Genomic DNA, 17,536 nt, shown 5'->3' with positions numbered 1-17,536 from the left:
CTGTTTCCAGATGGCTTGATAACGTAAAAGAGATAATTGCTTTCTGGAAGGAATCCAAACCTGCTGTTTTAGAGGGGAACAAAGTATCAATAACAAGTCTTATACCAGTAAGAATTTTGTGTGCTGGCCACGCGTTTGAGAAGGTGTTTCTGGTTTTACTTGGATTTTATTATTGAATTGGAACAGTTGGGGGGGGGGGGATTCATTCAGGGTTATACATAGATTACGATAGCCGTGTGGGGTTTTTATGTTTGTAGTTGATAAAATTCTTACTATGTGTGTTTATACAAATATTAACTAAATTCGTAGAAAAAGTTTGTGTTTTTTTTATTAAAAGCGCCTAAGAACTCTGTTGAATCACACCTGAAAGATAGGCTCTTGTGCTCATCATAACCAAAATCAATAAAAGTTGTAGGCTAAGGGAATTTTTTTTTAAATGGAACGCTTCATGAATTTGCGTGTCGTCCTTGCGCAGGGGCCATGCTAATATTCTCTGTATCATTGCAATTTTTAGTATATAGTAAAGTCACATGTTGGAGTTTTCTGAACCCTGGCCCATAACACATTGGGGGCTCGTCCGGGATAAAAGTTTATCTTTCATGATTGGGTTGGCTTAGTGAACCTAAAGACAGTGAGTGGTGAGCATAATTGTGATTGCTTTTCAGGTGTTGCATTCAAGTTTAAATAGGGAGTATGTTGTGGGCAACGGCTCTTTTGGAGTCTCAGAAGTTTTTGGGGGGTGGAGAAGCTCACACGCAGTACCTTACAAACAGAGACTAAAAAAGGCTTTTAGACTCGGCAAAAACATTGCAGTTAACATTGCCTGGTAAAATACGAAAAGAAGAGGTAATTGCAGCGGTCACTGAGCATTTAAAATTGCCTAAGACACAGTCAGAATCATTGGAAATGGCAAGAATTCGATTACAGATGAAGCAGCTTGAACATGAAAAGAATTAAAGCAGCTTGAATACGAAATAAGGGGAAACGAAAAGGAGAAAGAAGAAAGGGAAACAGAAAGAGAAAGGGAGGAACAGATCAGGGAAAACAAAAAGGAGAGAAATGAAAGGAACAAAGAAAGAATAGCCCTAGCAGAACAAAAAGAAAAGGAGAGAGCGGAAAGAGGAAAAGAACGAATAGCCCTAGCAGAACAAAAGCGAGAGAAAAGAAAAAGAGAGAGAGGAAAAACAAAAAGAGAAAGACTCTGAACTTGAAATGTGAAAGTCAGTTAAAATTGGCAGAGGTAAAGAGAAACGTACAGTCTGAGAATAGTGCTGAGGACAGTGAGAAAGAGCATCATAGTCGAAGGCTTGGTGGGGATCTATTTAAATATGTCCAAGCATTGCCAAGGTTTGATGAGAAGGATGTAGAAGCCATTTTCATTTCATTTGAGAAAGTAGCTATACAAATGAAATGGCCACAAGACATGTGGGTATTACTGATTCAAGCAAAGTTGGTAGGTAGAGCTAGTGAAGTGTTTGAATCACTATCAGAGGAGGTTTCTGGGACGTATGAGGAGGTAAAAAAACTCCCATCTTAGGTGCATATGAACACGTACCTGAAGCCTACAGACAAAGGTTTAGAAATTTAAGGAAGGAATTTGGTCAAACATACATGGAGTTTGAAAGGCTCAAACAGGGTAATTTTGATAGGTTGATAAGGACTTTGAAAATAGACCAAACGTATGAAGCTCTTAGAGAAATTATAATTTTGGAGGAATTTAAAAATTCAATTCCTGATGTAGTGAGAACTCATGTGGAAGAACAGAGGGTTAAAACTGCGAGATTAGCAGCGGAACTGGCAGATGATTATGAATTAGTTCATAAATCAAAGCTTGGTTTCCGACATCAGTTTCAGCCTGTGAGGGTTAGAAACTGGGGAAAAGAGAAATACTCAGATGGTAACGGTAAAGGGGATCTAATGGGAGACAATAAAGAGAGTGTACCTCAGATTTAAAAAGAAATCCAGGAGGGTGGAAGAGACATGAAAAGTTTCAGATGTTTTTACTGTAATAAACTAGGCCATGTAAAGTCACATGTTGGGGGTTGAAGAAAAACACTGGGCAGGCTGGTAAAACAGGATAAACCAGTGGGGTTTGTTAAAGTGGTAAAAGAAAGCCTAATTGAAGTGAAGGAGGTGCAAAAAAATGTACAACCTGATCAAGAGGTGATTGATAAGGTGCCAGATCTCTTTAAATAATTTACTTGTGTGGGTAAAGTTTACTCATGTGTACCAGGAAAAGAAGTCAGAATTTTAAGAGATACGGGAGCTAGTCAATCTTTGATGGTAAGAGATGAGGAGTTATGTAGTTTGGGAGGAACATTGAAGAAAAGGTGAAAATATGTGGAATTCAGGGTGAGAAGAGTAATGTTCCATTATATAAGGTGAGGTTGGAAAGTCTTGTTTATTTTTGGTTCAGTGTAGTTTGGGAAAAATGTTGCCAGAAAAGGTGTGATATGTGGAATTCAGGGTGAGAGGAGTAGTGTTCCGTTATATAAGGTAAGATTGGAAAGTCCAGTGAAGAGTGGTGAAGTGGTAGTAGGAGTAATAGATAAACTATCCTGTCCAGGAATACAGTTTATCTTGGGTAATGATATAACTGGATCGCAGGTGGGAGTGATGCCTACTGTGGTTGATAAGCCAGTGGAAAATCAGTCAACTGAAGTGTTGAAGGACGAATATCCTGGGATTTTTCCGGATTATAAGTAGTAACAAGGTCGCAAAGTCACAGGTTAAGACAAGAGGAGACATCAAAGAGTGAAGATGAAGTTGAAGTGTAATTATCAGAAACGATTTTTGATCAGATGGTTGGAAAAGAACAAGAACAGGTGGAGATGAGGCAGATATTTTTAGTTCAGGAAAATTGGCGGAGTTACAACAGAAAGATGTAGAAATAAAACGGATATATCAGAAAGCATATACGGAAGAGGAATCTGAGAGTATACCAGAGTGTTATTACCGTAAAAATGATGTCTTGATGAGAAAATGGAGACCTGTACATATGCAGGTGGATGCAAAGTGGGCAGAAGTTCATCAAGTTTTTTATTTGCACTGAGTGCTGAATTTGGTGCATTTGAGTGCCATAGTGAGAGTTTGGTGACTGAGGGATATAAAAGCTTCATTTTTATCAAAAGTCTAGTCTTTCTTTTATTTAGTTAATTAACTTAAAAGTTGCTGTTTGGTTTAGAAGAAGGTGAATTTTCAGTCAGCTTTAAACAAAGGTCCTACTTGTAGGTACTTGCAGCTGGAGCTTGTTAATTAGTTAATTGGATTAGGCCAGTTTTCAGAGGCTAGATTCACAGTATAAAAGTGATCCCCTACAGTGCAGACTTTGTCACCTCGAGAGATGGTCGAGTGAGGGAACCATGGTTGACAAGAGAGGTTGAATGTCTTGTTAAGGCAGTAAGACACCAGGTTACAACACCAGGTTACAACACCAGGTTAAAGTCCAACAGGTTTGTTTCGATGTCACTAGCTTTCGGAGCGCTGCTCCTTCCTCAGGTGAATGAAGAGGTACGTTCCAGAAACACATATATAGACAAATTCAAAGATGCCAAACAGTGCTTGGAATGCGACCATTAGCAGGTGATTAAATCTTTACAGATCCAGAGATGGGGTAACCCCAGGTTAAAGAGGTGTGAATTGTATCAAGCCAGGACAGTTGGTAGGATTTCGCAGGCCTGATGGTGGGGGATGAATGTAATGTGACATGAATCCCAGGTCCCGGTTGAGGCCGCACTCATGTGTGCGGAACTTGGCTATAAGCTTCTGCTCGGCGATTCTGCGTTGTCGCGCGTCCTGAAGGCCGCCTTGGAGAACGCTTACCCGGAGATCGGAGGCTGAATGCCCTTGACTGCTGAAGTGTTCCCCGACTGGAAGGAAACATTCCTGCCTGGTGATTGTTGCGCGATGTCCGTTCATTCGTTGTCGCAGCGTCTGCATGGTCTCGCCAATGTACCACGCTTCGGGACATCCTTTCCTGCAGCGTATGAGGTAGACAACGTTGGCTGAGTCGCACAAGTATGTACCGCGTACCTGGTGGGTGGTGTTCTCACGTGTAATAGTGGTATCCATGTCGATGATCTGGCACGTCTTGCAGAGATTGCCATGGCAGGGTTGTGTGGTGTCGTGGTCACTGTTCTGAAGACTGTGTACAGTTCTGGCCGTCTTGTTAAGAGGAAGAAGGAGACTTATGTAAGGCTGAGGAAACAAGGTTCAGACAGGGCGCTGGAGGGATACAAGATAGCCAGGAGGGAACTGAAGAAAGGGATTAGGAGAGCTAAGAGAGAGCATGAACAATCTTTGGCGGGGTAGGATGAAGGAAAACCCCAAGGCCTTTTACACATATGTGAGAAATATGAGAATGACTAGAGCGAGGGTAGGTCCGATCAAGGACAGGAGCGGGAGATTGTGTATTGAGTCTGAAGAGATAGGAGAGGTCTTGAACGAGTACTTTTCTTCTGTATTTACAAATGAGAGGGGCGATATTGTTGGAGAGGACAGTGTGAAACAGACTGGTAAGCTCGAGGAAATACTTGTTAGGAAGGAAGATGTGTTGGGCATTTTGAAAAACTTGAGAATCGACAAGTCCCCCGGGCCTGACGGGATATATCCAAGGATTCTATGGGAAGCAAGAGATGAAATTGCAGAGCCGTTGGCAATGATCTTTTCGTCCTCACTGTCAACAGGGGTGGTACCAGGGGCTTGGAGAGTGGCGAATGTCGTGCCCCTGTTCAAAAAAGGGACTAGGGATAACCCTGGGAATTACAGGCCAGTTAGTCTTACTTCGGTGGTAGGCAAAGTAATGGAAAGGGTACTGAAGGATAGGATTTCTGAGCATCTGGAAAGACACTGCTTGATTAGGGATAGTCAGCACGGATTTGTGAGGGGTAGGTCTTGCCTTACAAGTCTTATTGAATTCTTTGAGAAGGTGACCAAGCATGTGGATGAAGGTAAAGCAGTGGATGTAGTGTACATGGATTTTAGTAAGGCATTAGATAAGGTTCCCCATGGTAGGCTTATGCAGAAAGTAAGGAGGCATGGGATAGTGGGAAATTTGGCCAGTTGGATAACAAACTGGCTAACCGATAGAAGTCAGAGAGTGGTGGTGGATGGCAAATATTCAGCCTGGATCCCAGTTACCAGTGGCCTACCGCAGGGATCAGTTCTGGGTCCTCTGCTGTTTGTGATTTTCATTAATGACTTGGATGAGGGAGTTGAACGGTGGGTCAGTAAATTTGCAGATGATGCGAAGATTGGTGGAGTTGTGGATAGTGAGGAAGGCTGTTGTCGGCTGCAAAGAGACATAGATAGGATGCAGAGCTGGGCTGAGAAGTGGCAGATGGAGTTTAACCCTGAAAAGTGTGAGGTTGTCCATTTGTCCCGGGGTGGAACAAACCATTACAAGGGGACATAAATTTAAGGTGAATGGTGGAAGATCTAGGGGGTGATGTCAGAGGTAGGTTCTTTACCCAGAGAGTAGTGGGGGCATGGAATGCACTGCCTGTGGAAGTAGTTGAGTCGGAAACATTAGGGACCTTCAAGCAGTTATTGGATAGGTACATGGATTACGGTAGAATGCTATAGTGTAGATTAGTTTGTTCTTAAGAGCAGCAGGGTAGCATTGTGGATAGCACAATTGCTTCACAGCTCCAGGGTCCCAGGTTCGATTCCGGCTTGGGTCACTGTCTGTGCGGAGTCTGCACATCCTCCCCATGTGTGCGTGGGTTTCCTCCGGGTGCTCCGGTTTCCTCCCACAGTCCAAAGATGTGCAGGTTAGGTGGATTGGCCATGATAAATTGCCCTTAGTGTCCAAAATTGCCCTTAGTGTTGGGTGGGGTTACTGGGTTATGGGGATAGGGTGGAGGTGTTGACCTTGGGTAGGGTGCCCTTTCCAAGAGCCGGTGCAGATTCGATGGGCCAAATGGCCTCCTTCTGCACTGTACATTCTATGATAACCTATGATTAATCTAGGACAAAGGCTCAGCACAACAGCGTGGGCCGAAGGGTCTGTTCTGTGCTGTATTTTTCTATGTTCTAAGTAGTATTGCTGGTAGGGTATAGAAAGGAGGTGTTGCAAGTTGCACATGAGGTACCAGTGGGAGGGAGGTCATTTGGGAATAAGGAAAACTCAAGCTAAAATCCAGAAACATTTTTATTGGCCTGGACTACATAAAGATGTAGTTAAATTTTGTCAATCATGTCACACATGTCAAGTGATAGGGAAACCTCAAACAGTGCTAAAACCAGCGCCCTTAATACCCATTCCAGTATTTGACGAACCTTTTACAAGGGTCCTAATCGATTGTGTAGTGCCGTTTCCTAAAACAAAAAGTGGGACTCAATATCTTTTGACTGTAATGGATGTGTCTACTAGGTTTCCAGAGGCCATTCCAGTCCGTAATATTACAGCTAAAAGGATTGTGGAGGAGTTACTTAAATTCTTTACTAAATATGGACTACCCACAGAAATTCAATCGGATCAAGGAACAAATTTTACTTCAAAGTTATTCAAAGAAGTTATGGATAGCTTAGGAATAAAACAATTTAAATCAACTGCGTACCATCCAGAATCGCAGGGAGCGTTGGAAAGGTGGCATCAGACATTAAAGACAATGTTGAGGGCGTATTGTCAAGATTATCCAGAGGATTGGGATAAAGGAATTCCATTCATATTGTTTGCAATTAGGGATGCACCTAATGAGTCTACCAAATTTAGTCCTTTTGAACTAATTTTTGGTCATGTGGTAAGAGGACCACTTAAATTGATTAAGGAAAAATTGGTGGGTGAGAAATCGGAAATTACATTATTGGATTACGTGTCAAATTTTAGGGAACAATTAAATAGAGCAGGTGAATTGGCTGGACAACATTTGAAAGTTGTACAAAATGTGATGAAATGGGTAGCGGACAAGAAATCCAAAGTTCGTAGTTTTGCCAGTGGGGATAAAGTTTTAGTGTTGTTACCTGTGGTAGGGGAGCCTTTAAAAGCAAGGTTTTGTGGACCGTATCAGGTTGAAAGGAAATTAAGTGAGATGAATTATGTGGTAAAAATACCAGATAGAAGGAAAACTCACCGAGTGTGTCATGTGAATATGCTTAAAAGGTACTTTGAAAGGGAAGGAGAGAAAAAGGAGCTTTTAATGATTCTAACTCAAAGTGACGAACCAAATCCAGATGACTGTGAATTTGACATACCTCAAATTAAATTGGAAAATGAGGATGCTCTTAAAAATTGGGATGAATTGTTAAGTTACCTTCCAGAAGAAAAACAAACTGACCTGAAAGAGTTATTGATATCACATGGGCAAGTTTGTAGAGATAAATTGGGAAGTACTAAAATGGTTATACATGATGTAGATGTGGGAAATGCTGTTCCAATTAAACAACATCCATATAGATTTAACCCTTTAAAATTGGCATAGTTTCAATTTTTTCTTGAACCTATGCTTAAAAATGGCATAATTGAAGTGGGTTGCAGCCAATGGAGCTCGCCCATAGTGATGGTACCGAAACTGGACAGTACCCAATGATTGCGTGTGGACTATAGAAAGGTTAATGCAGTTACAGGAACAGACTCTTATCCTCACACAGTCATGCCCTTCTCCCTCTCCTCCCTTTTGTTCCTCGGGAAGCGGGAGCAAAGATGATGGGTTTACAGGACTGGCTTTGTGAAAATATAGGTTGGGAGCTTCCAAAACTGCTGTCCATCTAGTCCATCTAGCTGATGTAACTTGCGACACTCCTGTTCATGGATAGTAGAGAATGGGCTGAGTGGGAATACCTAAGGCTGGTGCTGAACACAAGACCTTTTTCAAATTCAGAAATGATTGTTTTTGTTCTGAATTGAGTTTAACTTGATCGCTTGATTTTCTGTTTTCTTTTAAAAGATAATTTAATGGCTGGCATAACTGAGTATAAGAATCAATCCAATTTCTGTTAAAATTACAGAGTCCCAAGAAAGATCTGACTTCCTGTACAGTTGAGGGTTCTTTAGCTGCTTTGATGGCAGCTGTTCTGTTCTGCCTAAGTTCCCTTTTGCCTTTGGAAATTTTCTGACCCAAGTAAACCCAAGGTGCTCTTTCCAAGAGCCGGTGCAGACTCGATGGGCCGAATGGCCTCCTTCTGCACTGTAAATTCTATGAAACAACCTCTTCCTGGGCAATTTGTGCTTTGGCAAAGCTAGCTTTGTGACCATTTGTACTGAGGTGGTTCAAGACCACCTGTAAGTCTTTGTCATGATCATCTTTATTGATGGAGGCTATCATCTACATACTGGATAATGGTGAAAGGCAGGTCAGGCAGTTGCCTGAGATGATTCTGTAGAGCCATGTGGTAAACAGTTGGGCTATTGTGAAAACCTTGCGGTAGTCTAGTCCATGTGTACTGTTGCTGATTGACTGTAAAAGCAAACCATGGTTGTACATGTTTAGCCAGTGGTACTGACCAGAAGCCATTTGCCATGTCAATGACTGAAAACCATTGAAGGTCAGGAGTTAAAGAGTTAAAGATTGTAGATGGATCTGCCACTAAAGGAGCTTTTCTGACAATGAATTGATTTGCCTTTCTATAGTCAATAGTGAGGCGCCATGTGCCATTAGCCTTTTTTACAGGCCATACAGGGCTGTTTGATGAACTGTGAATACGCACTAAAATACCCCTCTCTTCAAGTTGTTCTATTATAGGTAGAATGCCTTGAATTGAAGCTTTATTAATAGGGTATTGTTTGGTACAAGGTGGAGCGGATCCCATAAAAGTGACTGGTTTCATTTTCAAAAGACCACAATCATTTTTGTCAATTGCCCAAATTGGCTGATTTTGTATTTCATCTTTTTTGATGTGTCTAATGGACCAGGTGATTTTTCCATTATTGAAATTGAGTGAAGAATTTAGTTGTGATAAGATGTCCATACCGAGAAGTGCTTGTGTTATCCGACCTACCCATATTGATGCCATCGGTCCAAATTCTAAAAGCAGTGGTTTAGTCCTCCGAAGAGTAATAGAATCTCCTCCTGCACCAAATGCATTAATTTTTCCTGCAGTTCGGGGAAAGAAAGCAGCATTCTGTTCAGTAACACAGGTAAGTTCAGCTCCAGTGTCAAATAAGAAATCGATATGAATACCTCCCACTCTTAGTGGAATATATAATCCATCATTTTTCTGTTCCAAAAGTGCATGTAGAGGGAAATGGAGAGAATCATCAAGAGTGGATTCTAGTAGTTTTTTGAATTATCATACAGAGAACGTCTTTGAGCTGGAGGACAGCTGTTTAACATTTAATTCATAGCATTGTCGTCATCGTGTACATCCCTACGTGGGTAAGGTTCCTCCCTATGTGGAAACGGCTGGGCGGGTCTAGAATCCCTGTACGCAAGTCTGGGTGTGTCTTATTGGAAAGTAACCCTCGGTACGTCTTGTTTGTGCGCGTTACGTGATTGACCACGAGGTGGAGATGTATTGTAGTGAACATTGTCTACTTCATTATCATCTCTCGAATCCATCCATTGTTTATGATAGCATGTTGCCATCCAGTGTTCTACTCTACCGCAGAAAAGACATTGTGGTATTTCCTTACGTGATTTTAAAGGAGCAAGGGTACATGTTTGCCCTGACGCTTGTGGTGACATTGTAGTTACTGCTGATATTCCTGCAGGCGCTGCAACAGCCGTCGCTGGAGCAGCAGGTAGAGCCACACCTGCTACTGGTGCAGCAGGTAACATAGGCTGAAATTGAGCAACGGGTAACATGGCCTGGATTTGAGCAATAGGCTGCATTTGAGCAGGTATAATAGGCTGCATTTGAGCAGGTACCATAGGTTGCATTTGAGCAGGTCCCATAGGCTGCATTTGAGCAGGTACCATAGGCTGCATTTGAGCAGCTGCAGTGTTAAAGATTGCCTGGTTGTGCAAACCACGATCTACCTGAATGCATCGGCCAACTAAGTCCTGATATGTGCCAGCGGTGGCCCAAACTGGTAAAACCAAATTCAAGGCAGCAGAAACGTCAGGTTTAACACCGGCTATAAAAGCCGTTTTTAATGGACTTAAAGTGCTTGCATCCCACGTGTCAGTTTCCTGTTCGAGTGTCATTCCTGAATATTCCATCCAAGTATGTAAAAATCTTCCCTCGAAATCCTGAATATCTTCATTATATTTTTGAATGCAAGATGTGATCTTAGGCCAATCGGTCCTCGGGGGGGGGGGGCGAAATTTTACTAGCCAATTCTTGACTGCTTGCCAACCAGCTTCTAAATTTTGCACATCATTCCCAAGGGCAACTTCTACCTCTGTTCTAAGAATTGAAATGACACGAGTACCGAGCAGGATAGTCAGAATTTGTACTCCATCAAATGGGTGGAGACTGTAAATGGATTGTAATCTGTGAATTCCATCCCATGTGGTCACATCCCCCGTTTAGGGTGTGAATGATTTTTGGACCATTCGTCAATTTTTTCAGGGTCTGCTGGTTCATGAATCCAATGATGACCAAATATGTTTCTAGTGATAGTTTCACCTCCTTCTTCTATTTTTTTGCTTCCAACTCTAACCCGTTTGTGTTTTAAAGGGGCTAGTCGAATTAATTTAGTATTTTGCATTGTAGGAATATCTGTTGCATCACTATCTTCATCTGATTCAACTGCTTGCTGAGTTTGAGCTGTTCGTTCAGCTGCTGGTCGAATCTGCGCTGTGCTTTGCTTTAAATTCTGAGCTGCAAGACTGTCAGGATTTTGCAATGTCCTGTTAAATTGTTCATTTCTCCTCCTAAAACACATCTTTCTTCGATTAACTTGCAATTTTCAAGTTCAACCCGCTCAGTTTTTGATTGCAACTGTTGGTATTTTGACTCCACTTCAAAAAACCTGATGTTGCAAATCTGCAATTTGAAAAGATAGCGGCTGGACTTTAGAGGCTTCATTTTCCAATCCTGTTCTAATTTCATCATAATGCTCAAGTTTGGATCTTGCATCTCATAATTCCTCAACAACTGCAATTAGTTGATCTTTCGTGGACTTAAGCTCCTGATCACTTTTATTTTTAATAGTTATTTCTTGCTGTCTGCGTATTTGTCCCATAATTGCCAGGGACCATTCTGCACATTCTGCACTGTGCAATCGTGTGTATTTTCCCCATGCCCACTTGATATTATCGAAGGACCACTGTCCTCTGGGGATATCATATTTTGATTCAATCTTTCTTGAGATTTCACATCAATCAAATTGTCTATGAATGAAAGTCCCAAAACCTCCCAACATATCTTCAATAGAGACCTCTGGTACTTCACTACCCCCCTGGGACGTCATGGGGAGTAATTTTCTGCCTGCTAAAGGTTCTGAATCTATCTTAGGATCTGGATCAGCCTTAAATTCAATCTTTCGCCTAACTTTTTTTTGGTCGCTGACTGTGTGTAGGCTGTGTACACTGTCATAACTATTCTTTCAGTTCTGTTTTATGTTAGTCTCAACGACCGGCACCTGATTGATAAAAATGTCCTTTCCAGGGGTCGAAGCACTGATTGATGCGGCTTTAAGAATGGGTGAAAAAGATATTCCTCCCCCCAGTCTAGCCGTCTTCTTCCTGGCTGGCTCCTCCGATTATTGCCGAAGCTCCCGAACCTCTCCGATGTCGTCCAATCTCGTCTCAGAACTCCTCCCATCCTGCCGACTACGCCAGGTGATAGATCTACCATCCGGATTCAGCTGCACTTTGCAAATCACTAAATCTCAGTAGAAATTGAAGTTAAAACTTCTCAGGTGCAAACAAGAATTGTTTAATTTGTCTTCTATTGATTACAACTGAAAGTCATTTAAAAGGCAGTTCGTAGACAATTGAAACTTTCAAAGAATCACAGAAATGATTTTCTTGCTTAGGCAAACAGCTCGCAATAACTTCAGAAGTCAAGTCAGAAAGTGAAATGTGAAAGACAGCGAATAGCTAAGTCAAAGTATAGATTGATTCCAGAAAGAGAGAGAGAGAACGAGAAAATGATCCAGCTAAAAATGGCCGACCGAAACTTCACAGTTATACTGTATCATATCTGTCTTTAGCCATCTAAACACACCCCAATATAATCCTAATTGGTTTGGGTTAGATTCAAATGCATTTGAATTGATGGTAAGCTGTCCATCTTTAATATGCAACATGAACCTGAAATGAATTCCTGTATGAGTTATGGAATGCTGTTATCGCAAATGACTTGAACAGGTTTGTTACTGGATTGGATTGGATTTGTTTATTGTCACGTGTACCGAGGTACAGTGAAATGTATTTTTCTGCGAGCAGCTCAACAGATCATTAAGTACATGAGAAGAAAAGGGAATAAAAGAAAATACATAATAGGGCAACACAGCATATACAATGTAATTTTAAAAAGATTAGAACGAGTATAGGTGAAGTAAAAAGTGGATCTGTTTGGGAGAGCTCGCACAGAGTCGCCTCGCTCCGGCGCCATCTTGAATGCAATAGCGCCTTTAGGTTCCTGTGGCGTTGCCATGGAGACTGGCCTGTCCTTGGTCACTTAATCTTGCAAATGTATTTGTTGGCTGAGCAGGAATTTCTGTTTGCTGCTCTGTTCTTGAAATGCTGAATGTGTGTGTTTTAAATGACCTGAGGTTATGAGTGATTCGATAGACCAGGGGCTCAGTACTAAATAGCTATCTTTCGAACTATCACTTTTACCCATTAGATGTATCAGGAAACAGCGGGGCTCTGCACCCACGGTTGGAGGACTGCATTGATAAAGCGGGACAATGTTGGTAGTTGATTTAAAAAAGCTTACTGTGTGCGTTTATAAAAATGTTAACTAAATTCGTAGAATAAACTTTGTTTTTGATTCAAAGTGCTTAAGGCCTCTGTTGAATAACACTTGAACGGCAGGCCCTTGCGCTCTCCGTAACCAAAATAAATGAACAGTTGCAGGTCAGGTGAACTCCATCATATAATTTGGAATTTTCTAAACCCGGGCCCATAACAATCCGAATTCAAAGTTATGCCATTTGGCATGAAAAACGCCCCAGCAACATTTCAACGGTTAACTAACAATGCCGTTTCAGGATTATCCAATTGTGCGGTATACGTAGACGATCTGGTGATTTTTAGTCAGCCATGGAAAGAACATTTGAGGCATTAGATGGAGTTATTCGATCGACTTCAGGAGGCGGGTTTGGTGGTTAAGCTGGCCAAAAGTAAGTTTGGAAAAGCCCAAGTCACGTTCCTTGGCCATACAATTGGACAAATGGTCCCACGAGATGTGAAAACAAAAGTTATTGGGGAGTTTCAAAAACCCTCAACACGAAGGGAAATAATGCAATTTCTTGGCATGAGTGGTTTTACCGTAAATTTATGCCAAATGTTAGCAGTGTGGTTGCTCCACTGACGGTCTTGCTGAAGAAGCGTAGCAAATGTCAGTGGACGGCAGGCATTTGACAGTGTGAAGGCCGTGTTAACCACTGCTCCTGTGTTGGCTATCCCAAATTACACAAAACCATTCAAACCGGCTGTCGATGCGAGTGATGTGAGCGTAGGTGCTGCACTCTTACAAGAAGATGACGAAGGAATAGAGCGGCCTCTTGGATACTTTCCAAGAAATTGAATAATTACCAGAGGGGATATTCAACAATTGAAAAGGAGACTTTGAGCTCGGTACTGGCTTTGCAACATTTTAACATTTATGTGACCAGTAATTCGTCTGACACAATTATATATACTGACCATAATCCATTGACGTTTTTGGAGCGATTCAGGAATGAGAATGCCAGACTGTTTCGATGGAGTTTATTGTTACAGCCATTTCATTTAAAAGTTATACATATGGCAGAACGGGAAAATGTGATAGTCGATGCTTTGTCAGAAATGTGATGAAGAGAAGCAGGTTCAATGGTGGAAGAAGAAGAACTAAATGGACTTAATTATTATCAATGTTTACCTGTTTTGATTTTGTTTAAAAAATGTATGTTTATTGTCAATTGTTATTAATGGGCAAGTGAAAAGGTGAAAAATGAAACCATCTTTGAAGTTAATGGTTTATTTTTTTTCTTGGGGGGGAGGTGCCATAGGAGTGACCCTTTAAGAAATGTTTTTGTCTTATCACATGGTTTCACTGATGTCATTATGTGGATGGAGCTGGGCTGTGGCTCTGGGTTTTACTTTTGCTTTGAGTTTGGACTGGTTTGAACTGTGCAGGTTGAGAGAAGTGTTTCTCTATCTTCATTTTAAAAGCTGTTTCCAGACTGCTTGATAACCTAGAGGAGATAATTGCTTTCTGGAAGGAATCCAAACCTGCTGTTTGAAAAGGGGAACAGAGTATCACTAACAAGTCTTATACCAGTAAGAATACCGTGTGCTGGCCCACACCTTTGAAAAGGGGTTTCTGGTTTTACTTGGATTTTGTTATTGAATTGGAACAGTTAGGGGGGGGGGGGGGGTGCGGAATTCATTAAGGGTTATACATAGATTACAGTAGCTGAGTGGGGTCTTTATGTTTGTAGTTGATAAAATTCTTACTGTGTGTGTTTATATAAATGTTAGTTAAATTCACAGAATAAAGCTTGTTTTTTGGATTAAAAGCGCCCAAGAGCTCTGTTGACGAACACCTGAGAGGCACGGCCTTGTGCTCATCGTAACCAAAATTAATAAAGAGTTATAGGTCAGGTGAACTCCATGAAATACTTTGGAGTTTTCTAAACCCTGACTCATAGCACCAGAGGCTAATGCACAATAAACACATGACTTGAGACTATTGTACAATTGATACATGACCAGAGGTTGATGCACAATAAACACATGACCAGAGATTACTGTACAATAAAACACATGACCAGATTTTGATGTACAATACATTTAGAAGAAGGTGAGTTTTCAATCAGCTTCAAACAGAGGTTCTACTTGCAGCTGGAGCTTGTTACTTAGTTAATTGGATTAGGCCAGTTGTCAGAGGCTAGAGTCAGACAGCATATAGGTGAGCCAGCTTACAGTGCTGACTTTGTTTGCACTGAGTGCTGAATTTGGGTGCATTTGAGTGCTATAGTGAGTGTTTGGTGACTGAGGGAGTTCGGTGAGGAGGGAGCAAGGGGCTCCTTTCATTTTGTTTCCAAAATTTCCTCAAAGAGCGGGAAGGGAGTCGGTAGTTTACAGTGACTGCAGCTGACTGGGAGCAGAGTCGGAGGGCACAGTTCCAGTTGGTCCACAGGGCAGCTGCATTGTGTAAGGTAAGAGTTGTTTGTTTAGGAGTTGTTAAATGTTTAAAATTTTATTTTTTGTGTTTGCTTTGTTTTTTGGAGGCAGCAAGCTATCTTTGGATCATTTAGCAGAATCACTAATTTTAGAGGGTTCACTTGGGAGAGTAGCAGCAGTTATATATCTATATTTTTTTTAAGGGCCTAACGGGTGTTTAATCTTTTCTTTTTGTTTTCCCATTTAAATCTCTTTGGGAATTCAGATCAGAGGGGATGGAGGCTAGGGCAGTTGCATGCTCCTCCTGTAGGATGTGGGTGGTGAGGGATACCACCGGTGTCCCCGATGACTACACCTGCGGGAAGTGCAGCCAACTCCAGCTCTTCAGAGACTGCATTGGGGAACTGGAGCTAGAGCTGGATGAACTTCGGATCATCCTGGTGGCAGACGGGGTGATAGAGAAGAGTTACAGGGCGGTAGCCACACCCAAAGTGCAGGACAAAAGTTGCTGGGTTACAGTCAGGGGAAGGAAAACGAATGGGGCGTGGGCACCGCCGTGTCATTTCAGGGCTCCCCGAATGCTCGGCCTGTCTAACCCTCCTCCCCCTCCCCTCCCCCCCCCCCCCCCGAAAGCTTGGCCCATGTCCGTTTCGGGAACCCGCAGTCCCTCCATGCCAACTCCTATCTCCTCCCGCAGCTGCCTCAGCCAGCATGCCGGTGTCACAACTTTTTTACAGCCGGTTAGAACCACGCTATCGGGATTTTGGCCCATCCTGGCCGCAGAATCGCTGAGGCCTCGGGGAATCAGTCGTCGGGACAGATATTGCGATTCTCCGGGCCGCGCGACGGGTGCCGTGCTTCCATCATGTGGGGGGGGTCCGGAGAATCCGAAATCGGCGCGAAACCGGTGTCAAAGCCGATTTCAGCGTCAGAGCCGATTCTCCGGCCGATCGCGTTTCGAGATTTCGACGCGGAGCTGCGAAGAATCCAGCCCATGTCTTTTGCTACTGCAGAGAGAAAATTTCATAACAAAATTGATCAGATAAAGAATTAGTTGGGTTGTAGATGAAATACAAGCTTGTATTGTTCTGAGTCAAGGTCAGATTATAAGCTTCCAGTTTGGCGGTGATCAAATTTCAATTCTTCAAAACGAGTTAAAAGTGAACTGATAACATTTCTTTAAAATGTTCTGAAGCAACGGAATTTGAATCAGTTTGAAGGAAAAATAAAGGATGTAGGAAAAAGTTAACTATTTCAGCAGGCAATTTTTAATTTGCTTAGAAACATATGTGTCTAAATTACTTGATACAAGGTTTAATTGTGGATTTATGGAAACTCAATGACGCCAGTTAAAAGCCGAAAGCATGCTCTGGAGGAATTTGGAACAAATGGGAGAATTTTGTTGTGCTATCACATCAGCCCCGTTAGGAAGGTTTTGTAGGTCATAATATGTTTGGGTGAAAATGCTTTTGAGATTTAGATTTAACAAAGGATAGGTGATACCTATGAAAGCATTTGTTGAAGACTGACTTAAATGAAAAGATAAATAAATTAAATAAATAATTTAAGTCTTACAATGAAGAAGAGTGGAGTATCTTGTTTATTCTTTTAACTAAGGGATTGCGAGCTTCAAGCATTCAGTCCCTTTAAGAATCTGTCGCTGTGAGAGAAAGTTGAGGATTGATTGTTCGAGATTTACGAACTGTGTGTTTTGTTTGTTAATGTGGATGGTCGTCGAGTCACGTTATCGTTAAGGTTCATCTTTCTGGGGAAATTAATCTCGAGTTTTTAATTATAGATAATTAAAGCTTAAAAAACAAATCACAAGACATTTACGTAATTCACTTTGTCTATTGGTGTTTTAAAGCACTTGATATGTTTCACTGCTTGTGTATAAATAATATTCATGTGTGTCTGTTTCATGCGTTGATATTTTATGAAATGAAAAGCGCTTATTGTCACAAGTAGGCTTCAAATGAAGTTACTGTGAAAAGCCCCTAGTCGCCACATTCCGGCGCCTGTTCGGGGAGGCCGGTACGGGAATTGAACCTCCGCTGCTGGCCTTGGTCTGCTTTACAAGCCAGCGATTTAGCACTGTGCTAAACCAGCCCAGTTTTATGTCTGAAATTGTATTCTTAGAGGCCATAGTTTAAGTGATTTGAGTCACAATCCGGAGCCGTGTTTTTCTGGCCAGAGGCATGATTGCAGGAGATTCTTGATCAACATGTGGGAACTTTAATCTGGATACAAATTCACACACGTCAGGATGAGACAATTTTAATTCAATAGGATTGATTGGAGATTGGGATATGTAATATAATTATGGCCAATCCTGGCTAGGTTGGATTGATCTTGTGTTAAAACATCTTGTC

General features: G+C 41.8%; 1 pseudogene; it reads right to left on the bottom strand.

Moving 5' to 3' along the window:
- Window positions 1–430: 430 nt before the first annotated feature.
- Window positions 431–531, bottom strand: LOC140390937 (U6 spliceosomal RNA; annotated as a pseudogene).
- Window positions 532–17,536: the final 17,005 nt, after the last annotated feature.

The sequence above is a fragment of the Scyliorhinus torazame genome, chromosome 14 (genome assembly GCF_047496885.1).
Source record: "Scyliorhinus torazame isolate Kashiwa2021f chromosome 14, sScyTor2.1, whole genome shotgun sequence".
Taxonomy (NCBI): Eukaryota; Metazoa; Chordata; class Chondrichthyes; order Carcharhiniformes; family Scyliorhinidae; genus Scyliorhinus; species Scyliorhinus torazame.
Note: the sequence above shows the minus strand (reverse complement) of the source record. Positions and strands in the feature narration are given on the sequence as shown.